The following is a 19,612-nucleotide window of genomic DNA, read 5'->3' as shown; positions in this document are numbered from 1 at the left end:
AGTTCAGCCGGTGAGCTACAGGCTGCTTTTCTCTGAAGTAAATATCATGTCTTGGTCCCGTTATCCCTAACTCAGGGAGGTTCCCTGAGTACAAAGTAAAGGTATGTTTTCAGTGTGTACTATTTAGCAGCACCTCCACAAGCAAGGCCACCACATTTCTATTAGATGTATAAAAACCCTCCTCCAGCTCAAAACTGCCTTTCAGGAACTGAAGAACTTGATCTTACATTGATCCTCCCTTATAAATTTTCTTCAGAATCAAAACATTATAATAAGTAATTTACAAACTAATCAATCCTTTCCGTATTTTCCCTGTCTTCAGTCCATAAACATACTCCAACTTCCACGGGCCTCTGACCTAGTTCTTGATTAATGAAAATATTCTTGGTTTTTAAATTTCCTATGGGGTCGTATAGTTTATTAAACTGCCATCCTGTCTACCACTTCAGTGCCACTCTGTGCCATGTTGGAAGCTGAACTGCTACATGTTTGTGCCACTCACTGCTGTCACTTAGCTTAGTCAGCCAGCTAGCTCAATGCAACCTTTTGGCCTAAACTGGATTAAATCAATATTTTGAGCTGTGAGGTTTTGAAAATTGACTGGAAATGACTGGAAATAAATGTTATTTATATTAATAATACTGTAGGGAAAAAAACAGGCCCAATTGATGTGATTTCAGCTGTTTTTATGATTTTTTAGAAAAATATACATATCCAAAACCAAAACACGCATGGGCGGTTTTGCTAAACCAATCCAGATCCAAAACAGGAAGGAGATACAGATCCAAAACCAAAACTAAAACATGGTGGTTGGCGTACATCTCTAGAATTAAGACGCTGTTTTTGAACTTGACATAAATATGATGCATATACAGCTGATGAGGAGACAAATGCACCTCTCTGCAAAAATGCAACACTTTTGTGGTCGCCATTTTAAATGTAATTGTGCTCATTTTGCAACCACCTGTGCATTAGACCCTTTTTTTTACAGCTCCTGCAAAGAATTTTATGTATAATTATAAATACAGTGAATCACACTTGAACTCTACATACACAAAAAAATCATCACCAAAAATGTAAGTACTTAAATATAGATACAAAGAATGTGGCATCACATTTATAAACTTGCTCCATATTGTAGGCACTAATCAATGAAATGTGAGCTTTCTTTCAAACCAGAGAACACCATTATCTCAGAATCAAACATGGATTAGTGGCATCGTATCACAGACCGGCTGTTAGGAAAATACAGTGATATAAGGTAACACTTCTGGGATGAAGTTTATGTTAAGAAGACGAGCATGATGATACCAAGTAAGACTTTAATTAAATGAAAATGATCTAGCTTTTTAATTAAATTAAATAGACCTGTTTATTTGTACATAGGAAAATATTTTTGTAATTGATACTAACATTGAGGAGATGACAAACTAAAGAAAAGTATACAACACATAAAAAAGCAATAACGTCAAAACACACATATGATAAACTTCATTAATTTTTTATATATATAGATCAATGGTCTACTATCAAGCAAATTGAGCATTATAATATACTCTATACTGTACTGTATTTTATTCCTTGCTTGTCATTTAAAAAAAAAAGTGTGTTCACAAATTACCTGTGCCTCTGTAGGGGCCCGACAGTGCAGGGGAGGTGTAACCACACCCCCATGATGCTGCAACCACACCTTCTGCTGTTGTATATAAGTATATAAGCATGATGGGGCATATCCACTCTCCTCCACTGGTCATGCATCCAACACTAAGGCATGTCCAAAGTCACGGTGCCCCTGACAGTTGTACATTAGCCAGAAACTCCCCCACTAATAAAGCGCTCAGTCCTCAATGGAAAAAATCTCAATGAAATAAATGTCTTCACTTTTAGGTTGACTGAAGAAACAATCAAACTAATTTTTAGTAGCACCGATTTCTGGATAAATTATTAAATTCCCATTAAGTTTTGCTTAATTACACTTGACTTCAGATGCTAGACATTACATTCTGCGGATGGAGGCTACCATGACCTCAATTCCAAAATATTCAATGGGAAAGATAACATAATGAACCAAAATCCACTAAACATCTTGTCGTAGGTCTCCACACTGTGCTATTGGAAAAGTGTATCTACTGAGGTAAAGTAATTGAGAATATAAGCCCTGAGATTGGAAAATCCATCCACCACATAGATGTATTATAAAATGATATATTCCAAGTGGTCTGAGAGATGATCCCATTAGGTGATAACAGCTTTGGGTCCGATTATGTTTCGGATACAGCTTGTTACATGGTCACAAATAGTGATTTTTGTGTATCTCAGGCTTGTTTCAGTTGAACAAAACTTAGCAGGATCTCTGTTTGCGTGAAATGAGCATTTATGGGTAGCAACTGTCCGGCAATGCTGCTGTCACATGCAAGAGATCCATCTCGTCAGTGTGTCATGAGAAGGCCACGGGCATGTAGTTATACTTCTGTGCTACTCTGAGTCGCATGTAGTGTAGCCTGGTTCAGATGGATCTCTTACACCCAGCATAAGGCCGTTGCTATTGCTGATACTATTGATGATAGTTTCGGCAGTGGTCGGAAAAACAGTGGGCAGCGACTTGAAGCCATATGCAATCTTGCATTAGCATAAGGTAGTTAATTTGGCTTCCATGGCTTCCCGCAAACACAGGCTCACCTCATCCAACTCAGAATCAGACCATTAGTATTTGCCTTTCAAGTTCCATTTTAACCATTGTTCACAATGGATGCCAACTTTTCTAAAAGGGAGAACAAAACCTTGCTGATCCAGTTGAAAGAGCATCAATTGGTAAGGAATGGTAAGTGATTAAATTATGTAAGGTTAATACTGGAAACAGCTTCATAAAATCTTACTTTGTATATAATAGGTTAAGATACCAGTTGCAACAATATGTGCTATAAATAATAAGTTTTACTCTAAGTAGTAGAGGCTTATGACTAATAACCAATTAATATGGTTTAAAGGTAGACAGAACACTAAAATGGTTCTTTTGATGTTATAAGATGAACAAGTCTAGTACATGCAAATAGAGAGATTATTATAAAAGCAGTTGACTTTATAAAAAACAGTGTACAATATGGTAGCAAGTGAATATGCAGTCATCTGGGTATAGTTGCAGATGTAGTACATACTCCAATGTCACACACTGGCACCTATAATAGACGTAAACTAACAATGCCAATGGAACATGATAAGGTCAAGGGCTGGAAACAGGTAGCAATGTTAAACATTTCAAGATTGGGGATGGCAGCAAGCAAATCATGGTCATAAGCAAAATCAAGGTTAGCATAATAGAATACACCAAAACTATACATGGAACCAGGTCAGCAAAAATAAGTAGATATCAGGTACACAGGTCACTATACCAAAGAGGGAAATATCACTACCAGGTAAATTATTTAATTCTTCCAGGACCAATAGGCAGAGTGTTGTAATTCAGATCAGCACTACTGCACCTAAGAAGAGAGGGGCAGGAAGGCATTAGCGGGGTTTTCCTCACAACCAATATCTGTTGACAATAATTTGGCTGTTGAGCAGCAAGACTCTCGGTAACTTCTAACAATGTGTACTATTATTATTGTTACCAAATCAAGATCAAAGACATAGAGAGGCTGAAAAGTACTCATTGAGTAAACCTATTAATTTAATTCCCTGAAAGTAGGGCATATTCATACTTTATTAAAATATGAAACAGAAGTCTGGGCTACTCCACTTTTAGATTCATTATTGTTGTTCCAGCAAGATTTCTGTAAAGCTTTCAATGACCCTCGTTGGGCCACCATCGCTGAATCTATCCTATCTAATCTGCGTAAACATTCTAAGTCAGTCCTGAAATACAACATTTAGTTTCAGTAGTGGATGTGGGACACTGACTGGAACATGGCTGTCAAGCTGAGGATTGAATGTCAAAATAAACAATGAATTACCTTGCATGGACCCTCCACAAAGAATGGGGGAATTCATGGATTCTTTCATAACCACTGATAACAAGCAAAATAAAGAGAAAGTAATAGCAACATCCTTCCCATTTCTTCCAGATACACAAACAATGGTCTCTAAGCCTGAGGAATTTGAGTCAGAACAATTGCAAATAAAGGAGGACCACTTTTCCTCTGGAACTGTGGAAAGGAACTCAATCTGTGCGAACATTGGGGCAACACTAGCCATTTCTTTGCAGAATTCCCCCTTGAAACGTAAACCCAGAGGAATTCAGGGAACTTTAGGTCCCCAACTCCTTAAAGAGGGGGAATCAAGGTCAGCGTTCTAATATCCCACTTCCTTTTAGTTAAATATTAAAAATCTTATTCCACGCTGATATGTTTCCTTGCCCCTGAAGTTTTGTTCAGAAATAAATACTTTCAGGTTTCCACTCTGATTGACAGGTTCAATAATTATGTTAAAATGGTCTGTCAGCTGCCTTCAAATTCCTACCATGGTTATGGCCACAACAATTGCTCCATTGAAACCATTGATGGATCGCTAATTGCCTCAGGCTGTCATAACATACTAGTAGAATAAACAATGAGTTCAGGAAGGACTCTGGTAGTGGAACCTGTAGGAAATATGGCAGCGGACAGGAACATCCACCTGAATAATGGATGACAGAGGAAATTAGCGCACAGTTAGACAGACTGAGGTGTGACACACATATGGGCAAGGTAATGGCAGTCATGGGTTAGGATACATCATGGTTAAGGTCAGGTTCCAAAAATAATACATCTGCGGGTAGGATAATAGCAGACAAGGATTAGGCAAGCTCATTGTCAGAAGCCGCTGCATCTTGTTTAACAACAGTGCTCCGGTCAGTCCTCTCAGATCCGTTGCTTGGAGCCTGGGATGCTGGGCTGCTATTTCTTGAGGTCCTCCTACCTGGCTGCTCTGTCATCTTTGCCCTCTCGTGATTGGAGCTCTCTCCTTATTTACCTCTGAAGAATTCCTGCTCGGGTGACGGCTATAGTGTTTGTTACGTGGTTTCCGGTTGTGTGTGTGGAGATCATTCTCGTGGTGTATCCTGTCAGCATGTTTTCCATCAGTTACAGTCATACTATAGCGTCTGAGCATACTTCGATTATTTTCCTTCGTGGTAGTCTCAGCCGCACTGCAGTGTCAAAGTGGACTGTTCGTTACCAACTTTACAGCCATCTCAGCCGCATCGCTGCATCTGAGTGGATAAGTAATTTTCAATCTTACTGCTGTCCCAGCCACACTGCCTGCGTCTGAGTGAACTTTCAGTTACCAATCTTACAGCAGTTTCAGCATCTGATTGGAATCTCGTTATCAGTTCATGGCTGACTAGGCTGCATCTTAACCAAGTAAACATCAGCCCTCCTGGCTGCAACTTGGCTACTAGTCTGGATCCTAGCCAAGTACACATCAGCTCTCAAGGCTGCAACTTGGCCACAAGGCCCATCCCAGCCAAGCACATATCAGCCCTCAAGACTGCAACTTGGCCACATTTTTTTTTCATCAAAAAGTAGGGAACCGAAATGGACACAAAATTCATAACATATGCAAATATTTTTAGGAGTTAGTGAAGGGGGGAGATTATATATAGGAGAAATATGAGGAACAACAAATTCATTACTGACCTTTTGTTGGGGTGGTAAGAAGAGACAGAACTAGGAAGAATTAAATAACAATGTACGTAGCTTTAAAAAAATATTATTTAGATATGATATTGGAGGTAGATGATCAAAATAGAATAACCACAAATGCCTTCTTTAAGGCTACAGATGCCAATAGTTTAATTCCTTCTATAACTTGTCGTCATATGACTTGGAAGAATAATGTCTATTATGATCAGTTTTTGAGGTTAACAAAAAATGTACTAATGATCAAATAATTTTGAACCATCTGAATTTATTAAACAACATTTTAAAAAAATGTTACATAAAGAAATGCTTATAGATTTATGTAGAATGAAAGCATTTGAAAATTATAGAAAGGAACTTATTTGACCTATGACCCATGAATAAAAAGCCGAAAAATAGTTTACAAAAGAATAAAATACCTTTTATTACCCAATTTAACATAGAAAATAGGAAAATAGAGAAAATGTTGAATAGCCATTGGAACAATCCGTTATTAATTCCACATTTGCCAGGTATCCTGTGTAATTTATAGGAGAGCTAGAACTCTCAAAACTATGTTAACCCAGTAAAATAATGATTAATAACAATTGTTAGGCCAAAGATTGGTTAATTACTAGTAGGAAATGCTTTATTACCCATTGTAATGTCTGTACATTTATACATAAATCTGTTTATAATTAATCAATTAAATTCTTTAGTTAATTTTAAAACCACTCATGTGACTTATTGTATACATTGTGGTTCTAGTATGCAAATATAACAAAAAAATTGCATTGTAGAACATTGGAAGAATATTAAGAACAATTTTTCACAAGCCCATAATTCAGATGAAAAATATTTTTCATTTACTGTCTTGAAACATATTCCAGCTCGCTTACATGACCAAGATTTAGCCCTTGCAAAACAGTTTAGTTTCTAGTGGCCTAAATGAAGGCATCAGTAGAAAGGAAATTAATTTATCTTCCTGTTAAAAGTTCCAATTCTTTATTGGGAAATTATTTATTTAGATACTGATTGTACTTTTTGTTCAAAGTTTATTTTAGTGTGATTGTATGTCCCTCAACATTCTGTATGTATGAGCAATATCTTTGCAGGCATTTGAGCTGATCTTGGGGATGTTTCTAATCCACTGCTTGTGGTGGCTATTGTAGCTGTTGCAGACACCCTCAAGAAGGTAACCACTGCACATGCAGTTCCAAGGGACCCCCATATGACATCCCCAAGAAACCATACACCAAAATTGAACATACCAATCATCAACTACAACCAACTCCGTATATAGGACCTGATTCAGACCCACTCGCTAGCAAGCGCTCCCACGCAGACAGCCGATGTTTGCAATCTGTGCATGCGTACGCATCGTAGTGCACGTACCAGTGCGAGAGATCGGGAAATGTTCTGCCCAGATAAACGGCGGAGTGGAGGTGTGCACGCATGCGCACCTGAGCGTCTCAACGCCGTTTCAGAGACGTGCATAATTTAGAGACCGCGTCATAGTACATGTCACGTGGCTGGTTTTTACACTGAAGTGCTCGCAGTGCTTGTGGTAGAATATGGTCAGCCACAAGCGCTGCGATCGCATCCGATGGTAAATGATGTACCGATGGTTACATACACTTCCTGAAGATGACATGCGCAAGTGGGCGTATTAAGACAGGCTGGTGGGCGTCTGCATACACAGAGCGATCGCACGCCAAGACATAGTGGGCGTGCTAATGCCTTGCTGTGCGATCAACTGCCTTCCCAAATTAGCATACGCATCGTGCGAGCGAACGCATCTAGTGAGCGGGTCTGAATGAGGTCCATAGCTCAAGAAACCATGGAGACTACTGAAGAGCAGCATAAGTGAAGACAAATTTAATCAGGACATACACACCCTAAACAAGCTAAACTAGTGATGTTGCTTTTGTGCTTATTCGGTACAGATTTAAGAAAATATACCTTTTTTATTATGGGTGCTTACAGTGTCAGTGTTTAAGCAATTAAATAGTTGTTAATTCGAAACACTCCCACAACAGCTGCCTTGAGTGTAATGGTAATCTTCTGTGTCTTAGCACATTATAGCTGAAATTACAAAAATGAGAAGATACTTGTAAAATCCCCCCCCCCCCCTCCGCATATAAATTAAGCACAATCAGCTGGAGTGAGAAATCTGCAATTGGCCATCCAACTAATGCTGCAGTTCATCATTACCATCAGGGGGTATTTTGTGCTACTGCTACTGTAAGTGACATGTTTAAGTAAACATGCTCAGAATTCATGTATATGCTCTTGGAACAATGACAAATATATTTAATTAATTGTAACCGTAGCCGGTCTATGCCCCCTTCCGTCCCCAACCTGGCTCTCCAAACGTTTGAAGACGTGTAAGATGTGACCAAATCTGCATACACAAAGAACGTTCAGTTTTTTTGTGCACAGGTACGCTTTGGAAAAGCACATTTTACACGAAAAAGACACAAACATTCAGCTTTACATTAGCCCCAGTGTACGTTTACTGCACAAGGCCTTAAACTGGAAATATAAAAAATGAATCGAGAACCAAATACGGTTCCATTTCTTATATACTTATCCAACAACAATAATAGTCTGCAGAAAGGTAAGTCTTTGTCTTTGAACTGTGCAAAAAGAAAATCTAATCCATTGACAGACAGTCTCATATTTAATTTTCTGAGATTAAAAGTGCAATAGAGTCTTCAAACAGCAACTGAGAGAATACATGAAAATAAACATCAGATTCTTAAAAGCAAGTGTCCTTTAATACCTGCTCAGTAATAAGTAAATAAGTAGGTTTTTCATAATGATTATTTAGTCAATAGATGATAGTACATAGAATGATATTAAATGTAATCTGTATGCTGAAATCAAAGGGATAACCCAGGCAGAAAAAAAAAAGTTGCTATAATGTGCAAATTAGATTGTACTCATGTAAAGATTTGTTCATGTTGGATTCAAGAAACAATATCCACATTGCAATTTAAGATCTATTGAGTTCTTATTTTACATTTCTTCACCATCATTGATTGGTATAAACATAGGAAAATTAATAGACATAGGTTGGTATTGATTGGTATAAACATAGGAAAATTAATAGATTTTCGTGGTCTGGAGTTTATATATATAGCTGTCAATCAACAGACAAGGCCTGATTCACTACAGATCGCAATATTGCCCCCGTACGCAGTTCAACTGCGATTTCAAGCCACTCCACTGCGATCGCAATGCAAACTCAGCACTACATAAGGACGCCCACTTTACCATACGCACATCCGTAATGCTTAGAATAGCGAAACCATCAGTACAATCCAGTACCATCAGACCTGTACGCACACTTGCGCAAGCCCTGACCTTACTCAGAGATTGCTAAATGCCACTCATGCTATGAGACCTCACACTGCGTATGGCTTCACAGTGGATAATTTATGCACGCCCCTGCAATGGCGTTGAAACGCAATGACACGCCTGCATTCACACGACCATCCCCCGTCACCACCCACAAACGGCACTTCCTGTCAATCACTCTGCGATGGGTCTGCGATCTGCGGCTCGAGCATTGCGATGTGTACGTATGTGCAGAACGCAACAATCAGCCAATTACATGCGTATTAGCAACTGTTTAAATCCAATATATGATAGAATACAAAAATAACGCCACACTAAATAAAATTCAGCTGAGATATTTATATTTAAACAGTAACATTTAAAACAAAAGTTATAGCATATATCAATACTAGGTAAGTCAATTAATAACTTAGAATTTTGAAGTAAATAGATTGGCTTATGATTTCTACAGTACACAGAAAATATATAAAATGTATTTAAATATATTTATTATTCATGCCCTAAGGCCACTCAGGGCCGGCCCAAACCAATGTGGTGCCCACCAAACTCCCAGCAGACTGCACTCTTTATATACTCTCCCCCACCTCTTCAAAAACGATCCCCAATTTTCACTTACCTCTTAGGTGTTCCGGACCAGACGGACCGTTGTGTATGCGCATTACACAGTACCTTAACGCTGGCAGCTGAGTGAAGGACCTCGCCAACGAGGAGGACTTCGCTGGACTTTGCCGGAGGGGTAAGTATAGATAAACACAAGTGGCATTTTCGTTTGTATCGCTGCAATACTAAACAAAAAATGCAACTGGTGTTTAGCTTCACTAATAAATGTGGCCCTCAGGGCAAGGGAGGCAGTTGCGGCCACCCCTTCTTGTTTTTCCAGTTCTGGGACCGTCCCTGCTGCACTTGGTGGGCACTGGGTGGTTGATGGAGGTGGAGTCATGAGGGGTGAGGAGTAGCTGCGGCTGAGCATGCGTAGCATGCCCTCCCATGGCCTTTTTACTTGCCACAGCCCAGTGGCGGAACTATTGAGTAGTGGGCCCAGGTGCAGATAGCAAGCAAGGGACTATCTGCGCACACTGTAGGCCCGCAGTCGGAAAATAGACGTGGACAAGGGGCGTGGCCTCACAGCACATAGGGTATCAGTAGTGCTGATACCCTAGCCGATAGCGCAGAGTGCGTCGCAGTGAGGGCCATATAATCTAGAGAGCATCGCAGTAAGCACCGTGTAATGCAGAGTCCATCGCAGTGAGTGCCATTTAATGCAGTGGTGCCAAATAATGCAGAGCATCGCAGTAAGTGCAATATAATATAGAGCGTTGCAGTGAGCACCATATAATGCAGAGCATTGCAATAGGCACAATATAATGCAGAGCACTTCAGTGAGCGCCATATAATGCAGAGCGCCATAAAAACGCAGAGAACATCAGTGACCCACATATAAGTTGTAACGCAGATAATATAGAGCCTCTCACACACTTACACATTAAATGAATAGCCCCCCACACACACTACATTATTACACCACCCCACCACAGACAGTATTAAAACACACTCCTAACCCCCCCTCCCTCCCCATTGTATACAGATACCACCCACTAGATGACACTGGCACTTACCTGTCCAGGAAGAGGATCTCTGCTGGGCTCCAAGGCCAGGAAAGAAGAGGAAAAACTGTGATGACAGAGGGCTAGACTGGAGATGAAGGGGCGGGGTCTCATAGTTAGGGGTGGGGTCTCGGTCACCGAAAGGCAGGTTGCTAGTAGAACAGAGAGAAGGGGGTGAGGACTTGGGGGAAGGGGCTTGGCTGGGTCTCTCTGGCAGTCTAGTCTCGCCAGCCTGGTCAGTTAGCGGAGGGCTCCCCTCCTCCTCACAGCTCGCCTCCTGCAGTACAGCCCGCGGCCGGCCGCAGTGCAAAGTACTGTAATAATGAGCCAGTTTGACTCATTATTAGTACCTGTCTTTGTTGTCGTGGGCCCCAGTGCAATGCACCGGCTGCATCGCTGATAGTTCCGCGGCCCCTGCCGCAGTCGCTGAGCCGTGGAATATTCCTAAGGCATTCCAAATGAACTAGGCATTTCCAACCTTGATGCGCTTATTCCAGCAGCTTCCTTTGTGAGTATGGTATGCAATTACTTTACTCTGGCTACAAAATTTGTGAAGTTTGTATGAATATGTACAAAACCGCTTGTTAAAGATACCTTGATGTATACATCTTTACATATCCCTTTGTAAGTAAGGGTACGTGATTGTTGTTTCTGTTGTGGAAAACTCTACACAGCATTTGTCAACTCTTGCCTTGATTTTGGGAGGTTATATTAGGTGTTGTGACCATCGTTTGGGTCATAGATAAGTTTCTATAAATTGTTGTCTTGACGGATGTTGGCTATACGAGATTAAAAGATACCTTTACACACTTGACCTCGCTTTGTTTTACTGTGAGTGGGGTACGATATCCATCTAACCGCTCAAGCGAATTTCTTACAGACTATAATTAACTACTTTATGTAACATGAGTTCCTCCTCTGTGTGTTGTTTTAATATATTCACATCGCATGAGAAACCCAAAGAAAGAAGGGTACAGCAAAATAAACGTCTAAAAGAAAATCCACACAGGGCCTGATTCTGACCCGGACGCTAAGCCGCAGACGCACGCTATGGCCGATATTCGTCCATTTGCGAATGCATTTGCCTCAATATGCGCATGTGCGAGTCACTCACTGTGCTCGGAATTGTGTGCTCGTAGTACACAGACTGGAAGCTATTTTGAGTTACAGATAGCGCCGCTTGTGGGTGGTAACAGGGGAAGGTGAACGGGGGAGTGGATGTGCGAATGCAGACGTGTCTGGGCATCTAAATGGCGTTTTATGGGTGTGCATAATTAGCAAAGAAGCATCATTGTACACGTCACTTGGTTGTATTTTAGACAGCACTGATCTCAGTGCTTGCGGTGGGTAGGGTCTACCTCAAGCGCTGCGTGCAGCTCCGATGGCTCTCGATGTATCCGATTAATCACACACTTCCTGGAGATGACGTGTGCTAAGAGAGAAAGGTGGGCGTCTTTATACCTACCGGCGTGTGCTCACTCTGCCGTCGTTCTCTAAGGCATAGAAGGCGTCCTTCCACCAGAAAGTGCGATTGCGGCATTTGCATACCCGGCCCCTTTTAGCTGCGTGAGAGCGCAGCTTAGCGTCCGGGTCTGAATCGACCCCATAGTTCTATAAACATCATGGAACCCAACTGAAAGTCTGAGTATATAAGACAACCATTGTATTACTGGATGTATATTTATATTGTTCTGCTTCAAGTATTACCAGCACCATCTCCCCTGTAGAGTGTTTTCTTTTGTAGCCCTAGGCATTTGCTAGTAATGCCTATGGCCAGCTCTGAGGCCACTCATGTTTTCTTATTTAAATAATTATACATTTATTTCTAGATAAATGGTCACACTTTTTCCTTTTGTGCATTTGTAATTTCTGTATATTTTACCCTTTTGTGTATTTGTATTTTCTGTATATTTTACACATTACAGAATATCATTCTTCCCCATGCTAGGTGTAGCTATATTTTCTTTAATCAATGCACACCTTTTAAATGCTAGTTTATTTTCTTTTGTAAGTTTAGAAATACATTACCACCACTCAATAGGCTAACAGGGATTACATAACCATAAATATTACATTTAGGGGTAAATTTACTAAGATTAGTTTTTGGTAGATTTGGGGCCAAATGTCAGAGTTTAGCAGTAACCTCTTACACTTTTTAAACTCAGCCAATGTAATAGAGTCTGAGAATATGGAAACCCGCAGGTTTTTATACTAAAAAAACTCTCATGATTTAAACTCTCATCCAGGCGTTTTCCCATTTTTAAGATAAAACTCGACCAATGTTAGAGTTTACTGCTAAACTCTCACATTTTCTAATCTCTCACCCTATTACATTTGGCCCTTGGTGTTTTTCTGCGATTTAGGTGTGATTTTGCAAATTGGAGATTTACTAAAGGCCAATTCAACTGCAACAGGTGAAACACATCCAAACACACCAATTCAGCACAATACATAATCGGTCCAAACATCGTATCATTTACCTGGACTCAAATACAAATCACAAATTTATAGAATCATGTTTGGCAAATCACAAATAAATAGGCCTGCCTGTGAGCTGCGTGTTTGTCAGAAGCACTGTACAGTTTAGCGTGGGTTCCAACCCCAAAAGCATAACCAGCCGAGAACCTCAGAGTCTGGTCTGGTACTTGAAAATTGGCGGTAAAACTGGCATGGGCTTCCCCCAGGGCCAACACAATGCAGTCCGCAGGGTAAGCACTGCAGGGGAACCCAACTGGAAAGAAGTCTCCGCTGCTTGCATTCACAGCTGCACTCGCTGTACTGCTTCTCCTGTGATAGGCAGCCAGTGCAGCAGTATCATGGCCGGGCCTGGCAGGACGAAACTAAGGAGTGGTACGGGGTGGACCCAATGGCTGTGAACATAAATGACATTTAAATTCAGGCATATCGGCAATCTGGCTAATGGGTGGTCCGCCGATCCACCTGAATTTAAATGTAATTTATATCCACGGCCGCCCGGTTAGGAACTTTTTTCATTGCCTGCCTCTGAGCAGGAGGAGATAGTTTATTTTCCTGCCTAGTTTAGTTGTTATAAGCAGTGTCACTGCCAGCAATAGCATGTAGACCGGCAGTTTACACACACAATGTATGCAATGATGCCATATTGCGAGCGCACACCCACTCTCTGTGTGTGGTGTGCTGTGCACAAGAGGAGCAATGGAGGAGCTGCCTCAACGCCAGAAGGTGGACCTGCCGAACATTAACGCTGACCACACACACAGCTATATTTTACCCGATCTGGACGATTCCGACACATTGGAATGACAGATCGTGTAAAATATGGCCAAATCCTGAGTAAATCGTGAGTCCCCACTCACGATCACGATGCACGTCCCCGCTGGTCGCACATCGCATCTTCAGATCTGCCGTGCAGTAGGGCAGATCTGACAATCTAGGACACGATGCAGTGTGAAAGTCTGGATGCAGGAGAGATCGTATGAAGATTGGACACCAAATTGTGTGCAGATTGCGTGGAGATCGTGTGCAGAGCTGCCGGGGAGAGTTTCAAGGGAAATCGTAGACATCGGCTCATCGTGTGCACATCGGTATGTGTGTGGCCAGCTTGAGTGAGAGAGAGATACAGCTGGCAGCTGCTTGTCCCTGGCGGAGGTAAGGGGGCCAATCAGCTAGCTTTAAGCTAAGCTTGTAGGTTTCAGTTAATTACATACTGTAAGTACTTTTTTGAACCATATCCTGATGGTAGTGACGCCTGCTGTGTCTATGAACAGAAATAGTGGGATAACACTGTCAATATGCATCATGCCGTGCCTATGGTCTGATTAGATTTCAATTAGCAAAACATCCACATTCCATAAGCTGTGTGTGACTGGGCCCATAAGCAGGAATTAATAAAATAAAACAAACAATTATAAATATAGAGATATAGCTCTACGGGCACTGATATAGGTACAAAGCATAGAAGCGCTTAACTGGGATTGGAATTAACTGAATATGTATGTGTCAGAAACACTTGAATCTTTCAAACTTAGGTCAGCAAGTGGATAAAGCCGCACATCCAGTAATTCCATTGAAATAATTATTTTTATTGTTTAAATTCTATTAACATTTGGAGTAAAGTAGACTCAGACACCATACAATGCATAATTCAGAATCATAGTATTGTCATGGAGATTACCCTCCCATTGCAGACAATAACATAATATAAGAATTATAAAAAATAGAATGACATTAATAGTATCACACAGTAAACTCAGTGGCTTGAACAGGTAAATAAATTCAAACACATTTCTATAAATAAAAATAAAGCATAAAACGAAATTAAATATATTTCACAAACAATTTGCTGCTATGTGTTTCAAAGACAACATTCCGCTTCCTCAGGCAGTGATGAATGAATGAAAATGGTATGAGACAAAATAGATATAGGCTTTGACTTAATTGTAAAGTGCAGAAGATGTTAGTAGATCACACAAAAGGGATCATGGTTGGAATGATCAAATACAGAAGTGAACATAAGATGAGGTAGAGAATAAGCATAAAATCACACTGAGGAATGTATAAACAGATGATCTTCACTGAAGAATGTGATGGGGAACAATCAATTTGAAATAAGTATAAAGTAAAAAGTGTGAGTTGTTATGTGGTACATTTTCCCATTTTCCCAGTGTTCTGCGCATGCGCAGTAGACTCCAGGCACAGACTAGTGCCCGAAGTCTACTGAACCTGTCAGTGTGCCGCGCCTGCCAGAGGGAGAGAAGGGGGACCCGGACACTTAACAAGGCCCCCTCCTTTCTTAATACGCCCGATTGCCATCATACCTCACAAATATGTACATAATGGCAGAAAACAATGTCATAATGTATTTTCTGTGGTGTCAAGGCCCCCATACATCAGAGATGGATTGCAGCAATCGTGCAATTTGCAATCGATTGTGTATAAAAATATTTCCTTTTTTCAATCGATTGTGGCAATTCTGCAAGCGATTGAAAAAGGAAAGATTTTTAGAAACAATCGATTGCAAATTGCACGATTACTGCAATCCATCTCTGATGTATGGGGGCCTTTAGATTAATTATGAAGCTATAAAGCTTAATTGCTATTTAGCAAGTTTACTGTTACATTTGATTGCATGTAAATAGTCTTTGATGTTATATGTCTTTCTGTATCTAACAGAAATGTTATTACCTGTTTCTGTGTGGACATTCCAAAGTAAATGAAAACCTAGCTTTTTCTTATACTGTATGTTGTCAATTATAGGCAGTACTAGATGCAGTGCAGGCTCTGCTTTATGCTGCAGAATTTCTTCTAGGATTTCTACCACTAACCTGAGATATAACATTTTGAAAAACAGAATTATTTATTTTTCCATACCAGATTTTTAAATCATTAAATGTAGTTGTTTGCTGCAGGGGCTTGGCGGGCAAATTTCAGCCGAGGAGCAAACAAAAGCAAATAGTCCCAGCTTTTCTACCAGAAAAATGGGGATACAGTCACCAAGATAACACTGACAATGTCGACAAATGCTGCTGTCAACAAGTTAAAAGACAGTTAATGAAACCAATTTATTTTATAAAAAAACACTGCCAAAATTAATAAAAGCCCAATAAAAATTGCTGAGACAGATCCTGGCAGTGTAAATTTCTAATGGTACAATAATCTTGACACCAGGAGGTTGACATTCATGATGTCGACATTGAGAGAATATCAACATTGTATTAATATCGACATCAGCATTAGGGTAAGGGTTAGAATCACAGTAAATATTAGAGATGAGTGGGTCCGGTTCTCCGGGAACCGGACCCACACGATTTTCGGGGATCCGGGGGGATCCGAGACACAGCTCGGATCTCCCTGCCTGCCCTAATCAATGCAAAACCTTGCGATCCCTCTGTCGGATCCTGAAGTTTTGCCTCGAGCGGCCATTTTAGAAAGTCCCATTAAATTCAACAGGCTTAGCGCTTATTGGCTGAGAGAGCCGTCTGCAACGGCTCTCAGCAAATCAGCGTTGCCTGATACTGCCGGCACCCACCGCTGCCGACACCGCCGGCACCCCCTGCTGCTGACCCCCCTGGTGGTACCCCACGCTGCCGACACTGCTGGCACCCTACATTGAGGACACCACCGGCACCCATGCACTGCCAACACTGCCAGGATCATCACACTGAGGACAACGCTGACACCCCGCACTGAGGACACTGCCAGCACCCCTACACTGCTGCCCCACGTACTGAGAACAACGTCAGCGACCCCACACTGCCAGCACTCCTACACTAAGGACACCACCGGCACCCCTGTACCGCCGACACTTCAGCACACGCGCACCGATGGACACCGCTGGCACCCCCGCTTTGCCGACACCCCGCACTGAGGACACTGCCAGTACCCCTGCAATCCCCATGTACTGAGGACAACCCCACACTGTCAGCAACCCCACACTGCCGACACTCCCACACTAAGGACAGCACAGGCACCACCGCACTGCCGACACTGTAGGCACACGTGCACTGAGGACAGTGTCAGCACCCCCGCGCTGCTGCTCTATGTACTGCGGACGCCGTCAGCAACCCTGCACTGCCGACACTGACACCCCTCCACACCGAGGGAACCCCTGCACTGCCGACACTGTCAGCATCCCTGCACTGAGGACACCGATGGCACCCCCGCACTGAGGACACTGCCAGCACCCCTCCACTGCTTCCCCACATACTGAGGACACCATCAGCAACTCCACATTGCCGGCACTCCAACACTAAGGACACCACCGGCACCCCCGCACTGCTGACATTGTCGGCACATGTGCACTGAGGACAGTGCAGGTACCCCCTTACTAGTGCCCCACGTAACAAGGACACCGGCCGATTTAGGCTGAAACGCATTGGAGACATTATCAGAGACAACATTCCACCAGGAAATCAGTGGCAGCAATTCACCCTAGCAAACACTTACTCGGGATCCCGATCACGTGACGGAGGACGCAGACGGAGACCGGAGTATTACCGAGTGTTTCACGAGGACAGACAGTGAAGCACAGAATCAGAGGACTGAGACTGTAAGGGCTTCCTAGGAGGTAGGAGGACAATGCACGAGTGGTTAGACCAGGTAAGATCCCAGCAGTGGAGGAAGCACCCAGTGTAAGGTTCGCATACCTGAACCGGCGTCTGCTTCCTCCCAAGACACATGCACATCCTAGAGGTTAGAATGAGCAGCGTGTACTTCTATTGAAGCGCATTGCCGATCACATCCACACTGGTTGCTAGCACGGTCCGGGACATACCAGTCAGACCCACACTCGTCCCCCCTCTAGCCCGAAGACATCCCGGGCAACGCTCTTACACAGAACTACAAATTATCATCATATATAACCAGAACATCAATCTATTCCCTAGAGATCACGGGACGCCGTGATCTCTATTGACAATTAATCCTTCATCATAGTTCAAGTCACGAACCTTTTGCATCAAGTGACAATACAGGACAGACTCCATCAACTATTTATCCACCGTATTCATCCTACTATTCAAATTTCTGTCCACCGCTGCCACCCATTGCTGATCATACAGACACCTTTATTAAGTTTGTGTAGTTTTTACCAATAAATAGTATTATCCTACCCGTCATTTGCATATCATTTTATACAGTATTTTATGTCTGAAAGTAGATAGCAATACAGCACACTCCTCTCCCCCACTGTATGTTCATATCTCTGAATTTAGATTGGGTTGATAGTAACATGCCACACTATCATACATTTTCATAGGTGTAGCGCTTGACAAACCCCTTTTTCATTTCTAAATAACACGCGGGGAGGACTGCCCGCTTGCCAAGCTGCTCCCATTGAAACACATCTTCATTTTTCCTTTGGAGCGCTGTTATTATTCTCAATGCCCCCCAGTAGTAATGCCCCTTATAGAAATCCCCCCAGTGCTGATGCTTCTGAAAAAAAAAAAAATATTAAAAAACAACACACAATACTTACCTTAAACCCTGCTCCTCCATCCGCTGCCGTCCGGTCTGACCGCGACTCCACCACGGATCTATGGGAGGGACGTCATGACGTCCCTCCCATAGAGCTCTCTGCCGGAAGCCGGAGCTCAGGAGTGAGCTCCGTCTTTCGGTTGCTGCTGCAGGGAGCTGGGTGCCTGCTGATAACAAATATCAGCGGGCGCCCGGCAAATGAAGCCTCCCTGCGGCGTCTAGCAGGGGGGGACCGGCACGTTTTTTTTTTTTCTGGGATTTTTTTTTCTCTGCCTCCTGGGGACTCAGTGGAGCCCTCTAGGGGCCGGCGCTCCGGGCGACTGCCCTGTTAGCCCGCCCCTAGAACCGCCACTGAATGTACAACAAAACATTCATGTAATATAAAAAAAATTCCAACATAATTAAATTATTTTAAAATGACTCTGCTAAAGTGTTTAGTGCCCATTCTTTCCATCAGTGTCTTGTGTTTTGCATAATAGAGGTGTAGATATGTGAGTCTGATACAACTCATACTAATAATTGTTAATTAAAAAACAACACTGTTCTCCCTACAAATAATTGGCAGCCTGCCCTCAATAACCTTTTTTGTATACAGCACTAACACTAACTAGATACGTTAATAACATATTTAGCTGAGCAGGCAGTAGTGTTGTATTGTAAACTATTATTTTATCGCTTTCTCCTGTATTCTAAATACAACAATATCCTTTATATCATTTTAAACTGCATAGCTGAATTTCTTGGTTGGGTGCTATGGGCAACATCTCCACTTCTAAAAACTTTCACTTTAGTAAATATACCCCCTACAGTTTATTCACAACACCTTTCACCAAATACATTGTACCTAAACAGAAAAAACCTTTGGGCATGCCAATCTCTTCATTGCTCGGTTTGCAAATTAATTCAATTGATTTTGCAGGCAATCCTGATTGTTTTGCCTAACCTGTCATTTGATCATACAAAACAATATTTTAATGTGAATCTCTAGCAAAAAAGTTAATATTTTGACTTTTATTACGGCATTCTCCAAACCTTTATTATTTCTCCCTCTTAAGATTGCTCTTGATGACCGAGCAGTTGCTATTTAATTGGTTTTTG

This window comes from Taudactylus pleione, unplaced genomic scaffold (assembly GCF_031769625.1).
Source record: "Taudactylus pleione unplaced genomic scaffold, aTauple2 ptg000005l, whole genome shotgun sequence".
Lineage (NCBI taxonomy): Eukaryota > Metazoa > Chordata > Amphibia > Anura > Myobatrachidae > Taudactylus > Taudactylus pleione.
Note: the sequence above shows the minus strand (reverse complement) of the source record.